The sequence below is a fragment of the Rhinolophus hipposideros genome (genome assembly GCF_964194185.1).
Source record: "Rhinolophus hipposideros genome assembly, chromosome: 3".
Classification (NCBI taxonomy): Eukaryota; Metazoa; Chordata; class Mammalia; order Chiroptera; family Rhinolophidae; genus Rhinolophus; species Rhinolophus hipposideros.
The window spans coordinates 12,865,821-12,875,364 of record NC_138049.1 but is presented as its reverse complement, the minus strand read 5'-3'; the positions used below and the strand labels follow the sequence as shown (position 1 = coordinate 12,875,364).

Genomic DNA, 9,544 nt, shown 5'->3' with positions numbered 1-9,544 from the left:
GCTATATATTTGTCAGTAAGTTAGCCTTCATGTAGATTAAATGTTTTCCTGTGAAAGATTAAAATCTCAATGGAAAAGCACAAAGGGCCAGCTAATTTTCAAAATAAAAAGACAAAATGGCCAGTATGTCCTTGGAAATATATTTTTCTGAAATGTACTTTAGCCATGTAAATGTAAAATGAGAATATTATTTGAGGATTATAAGTATTTAACCTAGGAAAGTAATTCTAGCTGTTATAAAATTTCATATGATAACTTACTACTCAGGTGCCTTAGGATTATTAAACCAAAGTCCCCACTGAGTAGACAGCATACAAAACAACCCCCTATCTCCAAACCCAAACTAATTTAAAGCTTCATTGGACTAAGAATGGACTCTTGAACTGGACGTTGCCCAGGCATTTTTTGATTGATGAGATTAGTTGGGATTTAAACTTACAATCAGAGGGGGCTGAGTGCAAATTTAACATGCTTACTGTCCTTGAAGCAAAAATCAACCCAAATCTCTAAACTCTGACATTGGTCATATTCTGCAAATGCTCATACAGAAAAGTAGGTGACCTACAGCCAAGCAGATATCAAAGAGGAATTATAAATTATAAAACAGGAGTTAGAACCAGAGGTCATGGAGAAATAAAAGGTGAAATGGGTAGTATAAATTTGGCCAGGATAATAAACAAAGTGGGCAGAGAGAAAGGAAAGCAGATTATCAGGGGAAAAAAAAAATAGAAAAGATTATTGGAGTGGGAGGACAGAGAGCGAATTTCGTTGTTTTCCCCATAGTTATCTAGCTCTCTAGTTTTCAGCCCTTTATGATTTATTTTTCTGCTCCTGAATTCCACTTGTAGAGGACACATATTTGACTTGGTTGACCAACACATACTTCCATATTTGTTTGCCTAATATCATAACTTTCTCAGTGAAACAATTCTTCCATTTGTCACAGTCTTAATATGACTCTCAGTCAAAGTTCCCTCACCTGTCCCTATCCCCTCCAACCTGCTTATCAAAATGGAAAAAAAAAATTCTCTTTTTTCCATCAAGATTCCACTTGTGCATTTAATTCCATTCCCTTTGCCTTTTTAATGATCTTACAGCTTCAAATACCCTTTCTCTCTCTGGCATTATCAATACTTCTATTTTAAATTGGGGTCCCTTGGACACAGACTCTGAACTAGTGATTTGTGGGCAGAAATTTTGACAGATTTGGGGAGATTCAGGAGTGAATAGCTGTGAATGAGTGAGGGAACAGGATTGCTGAGAAGAGGTTAAAATGAGTGGTATTTCCAATACAGGCCTCAACTAATCTTGTGGAGAGAGCTAGGATGGCCCTTCAGAGTTGTCCCTAATTGATGCAAAGAGCCAGACAGTGGTTAGGGATAGGATTAGGATTAAGGTTAGGGTTAGAGTTAGGGTTAGCGGGTTAGGGTTAGGCTCAGGGTTAGAGCTGGGGTTCGGGTTGAGTGAGCTCTGAATGAGGCAGTATAAAGGCACACCCTGTGAATGGAGCTTTCGGGAAGCTACCAGTCCGGTCAAATTGTTACTATTCTCTGGGCATGGGGTGTTTTGAAAAGCTCTTAAGTGTCAAAGATTCTTTCCTTGACCAAACTCTGCTCTGCTCCCTTAAACTCTCCTACCAACTAGGCCATGACTTTTAAGCCTTCATGTTCGTCTTTGTATTGTCCAGTTTAGCAACAGTCCTGCTAAGTCAGTTTACCCACAATCCTCCACCCTTGCTGTGTGATCACTCTTTTTTTAAAAATTAGTTTTAGGTGTATGAAACAATGTAATAGTTAGACATTTACACCACTCACAAAATGATAACCCTCCCCCAATCTATTGCCCTTCTGACATATACATCGATTACAATTCCATTGACTCTATTCCCTAGGCTGTACTCCATATCCCATGACTATATATATATATATATATATATATATATATATATATATATATATGTTAAATTATAGTTGACATACAATATTGTTCAGCTTCAGATGTATTGTGCAGTGGTCAGGCATAGTCACTCTTAATATCTAACCAAATTTCTTGTCCTCTACCATCTCCTCAAGTGATGTCTGATCTCTCCGGCCTGCCTTGGTAAGAATCATGCGAGGCCAGGTTACTCAGAATTCCTCCTTTACCCCTGATGTTTACTGTTAGTAATTTTCCATCCACTGACGCCCACTCTGTTCCTTGGCTATAAATTCCTACTTTTCCTTATTGTTGAGAGTTGAGCCCATTTTTATACTAGGTATCTTTTCCTCTATTTCAATACTCCCCTCCCCGAATAAAATATGCTTTTGTCACTCTAATTACTATCCCGCTGTATTTTTGCCCAATAAAACCCACTTTGACTTCTCCAGTGACTATCAGGCTGCTAGTTTTCACAGATACTGTGGTTGCAAAGCTGATGATTTTCAAGGCTACCGTGGAACTGCCAAGAAGGATCTGAGAATAGGTAAGATAAATGCCACATGGCCCACTGTTTATTCAGTTGTTTTTCTTAAATAAATGCTCCTTGGGTTGTTGCAAGTCTTTGGTTTATTTCCAGAGTACTGAAAATATTACATTTTTTTATCCCAGTGTTTTCATTATTTTCATAAAGGACATCATTTTCAGAGTTCCTTGTTCCATCACTCCAGAAATGCCTCTGTGTATTGACATCTTGGTATTTAGATAATTTTGCTGTAAAAATCTACTGGCATAAAGTGCATAGTTCCTAAAAATTAGAAACAAAACCCATCAGTCTTTCACCAGAATACCACAGTGATTTGTCCTGGTTCTGCTTTTCTTGTGACCTGAAATGGCAGGTGGGAGTCAGCATCATCTTTTGGAAGGAGTGAACTGATCTTAATGGCTTCCTCTTCCTCAACCAGGCATCTCTTGTGAGAACTGAATGTGGAATGCCAACTGTTGGTAAAAGACTGCCACGTTGTATCTCAGTTTCAAAATCTGGATCATATATTCCAAGGCTTTCAGCTGTCCAACTCCCCAGAATAAATCTTCTACTTCATTAAATCTATTGCTTCTGGATAGTGTAGAATTTATTGTTCAAACCCCTTCCAAAAAGGTCTTGGAGTGGAGAGATGCTCACGTGTAAGAAACATCCAGATTAAATGTGTTGCTTGACATAATTTTAACCTTTGTCCAGAAACTTCCATTGACCAGAAACTGACAAGAGGGGAAAAGTCATAAGTGGTATTCATTCTGGGTAGAAATAGAAGACGGAACCTGTGTGTAGTGACTTATTTTTCCTCTGCCTTATTCCTAAGTGCATGTTTTTCCACAGTTTATTCCTCACTGAAATTCTCATTGCAGAAGATACTGCAGTGAGATTCCCCACATGCTTTGACATTTTTTTTTGAAAAAAATAAGTTTCATTCTATTAGGTTATTTCCACTGCAAGATCTTTGCATAAGTGATGTGGGTCTGGCCTTTGACGTTATCTTTCTGAACGTCCTCTGACTGCTCACTCAGGCACACTGTAGACACACGGTCTCATTGAATCTTGTGCTATCTTTACCAAATCAAATCTGTAAAGTTCACTTGCAATTTAATGTATTGTTTTTGAGTCATGTTGACATTTTGACTTCATAAGTGTAAACTGAAAACTGAATTTACTGGAAATTTGTTTTTAAAAATAAAACATTTGCCAGATCCCTGATATACAGATGCTTTATAAAATTAGGCAATGCTTATGAGGTAATGCTGCTGAAAGAAAATTTTTAAAAGGAAATTTATCTCTAATATTTCTAAAGCACATGGTAGACTAAGACTATGCTCAATAGGAACAGAAAATTATACAAAGCCTGGTGTAAATTATTAACACAGAATCCAGTTTTTTAAAAGGAAAGCAGAGAACATAATCAAATATTAAAAGAGTAACACTGTTTAGCATTGTTGAAAAAACGGGAAGAGAAGCTTTACTTTATTTCAAAGTTATAAACACTGTAAATTACTAAGTTTTTGGTACAGTCAGCTTATATTTAAAAAATTACTGCATATTATTTTAAATTAACGGAACCTTTGGATATTTCATAATAAATGACACTTTATTTTATAGTAACATTGAAAGCTGAAATTATCCTAGAGGATAATTTTTATTAATGATTTAAACAGTGTACAGTCAACTCTTGCTACTGAATGGGATCACAGTATGATCAATTCTATCATTTCATTTCTACTAACCATTTAGCTATACCCATGCATGTTGGCATCTAGAGGGAAACAAAATGGCTAATTCGAGGTGAAGAGGAACTCTGAGTACGCTTAGCTCACACATTCTAAGGTTAAGAAGTTTTGACAGTTATAAAAGGCATTTTTTGCGGGTAGGAAAACTGGGAAATTTGAAGATAAACTAGGTAATCGGTGATATTAGGAGAGTATCTAAACAAAAAATTTGAAAACATTTATACATAAAGACACGTGTGCTCCAATGTTCATTGCAGCTTTGTTTACGGCGGCCAAGACATGGAAACAACCAAAACATCCTTCAATAGATGAATGGATAAAGAAGTTGTGGTATATATACACAATGGAATACTATTTGGCGGTAAGGAAAGATGATATAAGAACATTTGTGACAGCATGGATGGATCTTGAGAGTATAATGCTAAGCAAAATAAGTCAGACAGCAAAAACAGAGAACCCTATGATTTCACTGACATGTGGTATATAAACCAAAAACAACAAAAGAACAAGACAAACAAATGAGAAACAAAACTCATAGACAGAGACAATAGTTTAGTGGTTACCAGAGGGTAAGGGGGTGGGGGGTGGGAGATGAGGGTAAGGGGGATCAAATATATGGTGATGGAAGGAGAACTGACTCTGGGTGGTAAAGACACCATGGGATTTATAGATTACGTAATACAGAATTGTGCACCTGAAATCTATGTAATTTCACTAACAATTGTCACCCCAATTGTAGAAACAAGTTTACTTTTCAGAGATGCATACTAAACTACACAGAGGTGACATTTTAATTGCTGATGGAAGCAAGAAGGCAGCCAGTGTGAGAAAGCTGCTTTTGAGAGGCGGCCAAAATGACTGGTTCTAATATGTTCCAGCTGAACCAGCCACCTGAGGATGGCATCTCCTCAGTGAAGCTCAGCCACAACACCAGTTCCTTTAGGACTCCTCTGGAACACATCCAGGCATCTCCACAATGTGCCAGCCAACTCCATGTGGCCCAAGAACCAACAAAAGGACCCTGTTTTGGACAGTGCGTTCTACAACCCAATGTGTGCCTTGAGTGGGGGATTAGATCATCAATCGGAAATGCATGATTTGAACACTGATCAAGAATCTTGTGGGAACTCATAATGTGCCATCAGATGTGGTGAATGTTGTCCAGAACTGAATATGATGGTTACTGGGAGTTGGGATTAGATAGTTAATTGTGGGGTCACAGAACTTCTTGTGATGCTGGGACCTTCTCTCAGCCTGAAAAGGTATAGTAGATGCTTTCAGCATCTGGCAGGCCGAAACTTTCATGTGGAACTCAGGGAACATGGGCTACAAGCAGCAGCTCTAGGAGTCCAGCCTGAAGTCCCAGCCTGGCTGCCTACGAGCATTTACAAACAAGCAGGGTTATGTATTAAGCTCTACAGAAGGTTGAGAGGCAGTTGGATACTTGGACCCAACCCCACAGGTACAAAAGACGAAGCATGCCTTCAAGTGTCATAGACTCAAAGAAAATAATTTTGAGCATATTCACCCAGCCAATGCCATTTCCCTTCATATCATCTACAATACATTTGCTACAGGTGGTTCTGATGGATTTGTAAATATTTGGGAATCATTTAACAAAAAGCGACTGTGCCGGTTCCATTGGTACCCACCAGCGTCGTGTCAGTTGCCTTCAGTAATGATGGGACTACGCTTGTAATAGCATCATCATATGTGTCTAAAATGGGTGATACGGAACACGATGTATTTTCATTTGCCAAATGACAGTTGCAGAAACAACCTAAGTCCATCTAATTATCCCATGAAAGCTTTGTTTTGCTTCCTACAAATACATGCTTATCCCCTAAGTCATGTGTGATAGTCACTGTGAATATATCATTTAGTTATGTGGATTTCTCTGTTTTCTGGTTTACAAAGAATTTTGTCTGTATGTCCTTTCATATTGACTTCGCATAGGGTAAGGATTCATTGCATCTTTTATACCTACTATTTACTCTAATATACTTTAACAGAAGAAAAATGAGAGCAGCAAATATGGCAAAATATTGACCATTTTAAAATCCAGGTGAAGGCTTTACGAGTGTTCAGATACTATTTTTACTAACTCTTTCATATATTTGAAAGTTTCAATAATAAAAAACAAATTAAATGCTTTATAGTCAAAAATAAAAAAAATAAAAAGCTTTGGTAATTGAGATTTTGTAGCCACCAATGGAACACATGGATTAACAAAATGATTTTTATTACTTTTTTCAGTTTTACTTTAAATTTTTTAAAGATTTATTAAACTTAAAAATATATGTTAGAGTTAAATATTTAACATATTGCTTTCTGTGAAAGAAATTGAATGCAAGGGAATATAACATTTAAAAAAGATTGTTTTAGGGTGGCCGGTTAGCTCAGTTGGTTACATCGTGGTGCTAATGACACCACGGTTGCCGGTTTGATCCCCACATGGGCCACTGTGAGTGGTGCCCTCCTTAAAAAATAAAAAATAAAAAACTTTTTTTCCTTGCATTCCTGTATTCCATCTTTTCATTCTGCCTTCTTTGAATTGTTATACAGCATTTATGAAAGGGCTTCTAAAGAGATAACACCAATAAGACGTCAAAGTTACAGCCAAGAAGAAGTAAAGCGGAACCAGTAATAAAGTTAGCGCTCACAGACAGTCTTACATCCTAAACACTTATCAGCAAAGGGCCACATGTCTCTTAGCTTTCTAACTGTAAATTTGAAGAAAGGAATATGAACAGACAGATGATGCAGAGCGCTCATAAAATAAAGGCAAATCATTTTTCCAGGAGATGCACAGTAATTTCTGATTTGAAGTTTATCCTAAACAGGATCCTGTATGATGTAATGAACAAAGCCCTCGACAATACACTAAGGATAATTAAGCAAGGAGTTTGTACGAGGATGTGTCTTAACTTAGGCAGTTGTCATCATCAAAAAATAATCAACGAAAATAAATCTTTTGGGGCAAATGCCACAGTATCACCGAGATAAGCAGCAACACAGTGACCTTGGGAGATGTTTGGAGTACCTTTTTTTAAAATTTATTGGGGTGACAATTGTTCGTGAAATTACATAGATTTCAGGTGCACAATTCTGTATTACATCATCCATAAATCCCATTGTGTGTTCACCACCCAGAGTCAGTTCTCATTCCATCACCATATATTTGATCCCCCTTACCCTCATCTCCCACCCCCCTCCCCCCTTACCCTCTGGTAACCACTAAACTATTGTCTCTGTCTATGAGTTCTTGTTTCTCATTTGTTTGTCTTGTTCTTTTGTTGTTTTTGGTTTATATACCACATGTCAGTGAAATCATAGGGTTCTCTGCTTTTTCTGTCTGACTTATTTTGCTTAGCATTATACTCTCAAGATCCATCCATGCTGTCACAAATGTTCCTATATCATCTTTACTTACCGCCGAATAGTATTCCATTGTGTATATATACCACAACTTCTTTATCCATTCATCTATTGAAGGACATTTTGGTTGTTTCCACGTCTTGGCCTCCGTAAACAAAGCTGCAATGAACATTGGAGCACACGTGTCTTTATGGATAAATGTTTTCAGATTTTTTGGGTAGATACCCAGGAGAGGGATTGCTGGGTCATATGGTAATTCTATTCGTAATTTTTTGAGGAACCTCCACACTGCCTTCCATAATGGTTGCACCAGTCTGCATTTTCACCAACAGTATATGAGGGTTCCTTTTTCTCCACAGCCTCTCCAACACTTGTTACTATTTGTCTTGTTGATGACAGCCATTCTGACTGGGGTGAGGTGACATCTCATTGAGGTTTTTATTTGCATTTCTCTGATGATTAGTGATGTTGAGCATTTTTTCATATGTCTATTTGCCATTTGTATGTCCTCTTTGGAGAAATGTCTCTTCAGGTCCTCTGTCCATTTTTCAATTGGGTTGTTTGATTTTTGTTGTTGTGTTTCATGAGTTCCTTGTATATTTTGGATATTAGCCGCTTATCGGAGGCATTGTTTGAAAAAATCTTCTCCCATTCAGTTGGTTGCCTCTTTATTTTGTTGGTGGTTTCTTTTGCTGTGCAGAAACTTTTAAGTTTCATATAATCCCATTCGTTTATTTTAGCTTTTACTTCCATTGCGTTTGGAGTCAAATTCATAAAATGCTCTTTGAACCCAAGGTCCATAAGTTTAGTACCTATGTTTTCTTCTATGCAGTTTATTGTTTCAGGTCTTATGCTTAAGTCTTTGATCCATTTTGAATTAATTTTGGTACATAGTGACAGATAGCAGTCCAGTTTCATTCTTTTGCATGTGGCTATCCAATTGTCCCAGCACCATTTATTGAAGAGGCTGTCTTTTCTCCATTGTATGGTTTTAGCTTCTTTGTCAAAAATTATCTGCCCATATTTAAATGGGTTCATTTCTGGGTTCTCAATTCTATTCCATTGGTCTATGTGTCTGTTTTTTTGCCAATACCATGCTATTTTGATTATTGTAGCCCTGTAGTACAAGCTAAAGTCAGGGAGTGTGATACCTCCAGTATTGTTCTTTTTTTTTAATATTGCTTTGGCTATTCGGGGTCTTTTGTGGTTCCAAACAAATCTGATGATTTTTTGTTCTATTTCTTTAAAAAATTCCATTGGGATTTTGATGGGGATTGCATTAAATCTGTATATTGCTTTGGGTAATATGGTTTTATATTGCTTTGGGCAACATTTTAACTACGTTGATTCTTCCAATCCATGAGCACGGAGTGTCATTCCATTTCTTTGTGTCTTCTTCAATTTCTTTTAAAAATGTGTTATAGTTTTCAGCATATAGGTCTTTCACATCCTTGGTTAAGTTTATTCCTAGGTACTTTATTCTTTTTGCTGCAACTGCAAAAGGAATTTTTTTTGTATTTCTTTTTCTGAGATTTCATTGTTAGTATATAGGAATGCAATGGACTTTTGTATGTTGATTTTGTAGCCAGAAACTTTACTGTATTCGTTGATTGTTTCTAATAGCTTTTTGGTGGAGTCTTTAGGATTTTCTATATATAGCATCATGTCATCTGCAAAGAGAGATAATTTAACTTCTTCATTCCCAATTTGGATGCCTTTTATTTCTTTCTCTTGCCTGATTGCTCTGGCAAGGACTTCCAACACTATATTGAAAAGCAGAGGTGATAGGGGACAGCCCTGTCGTGTTCCTGAAATGTAGAGCAAAGGGCTTCAATTTTTCACCATTAATTATGAGATTAGTTGAGGACCTGTCATATATGGCCTTTATTATGTTAAGGTATACCTATTTTAAGTATTTTAATCATAAATGGATGTTGTATCTTGTCAAATGCTTTTTCTGCATCAATTGATA

General features: G+C 36.9%; 1 pseudogene across 1 annotated transcript; it reads left to right on the top strand.

Moving 5' to 3' along the window:
• The first annotated feature begins 5,048 nt into the window (after positions 1–5,048).
• Positions 5,049–5,978, top strand: LOC308491015 (mitotic checkpoint protein BUB3-like; annotated as a pseudogene). Its single transcript has one exon. The product of its transcript is annotated as a mitotic checkpoint protein BUB3-like (transcript).
• The last annotated feature ends 3,566 nt before the right edge of the window (positions 5,979–9,544 follow it).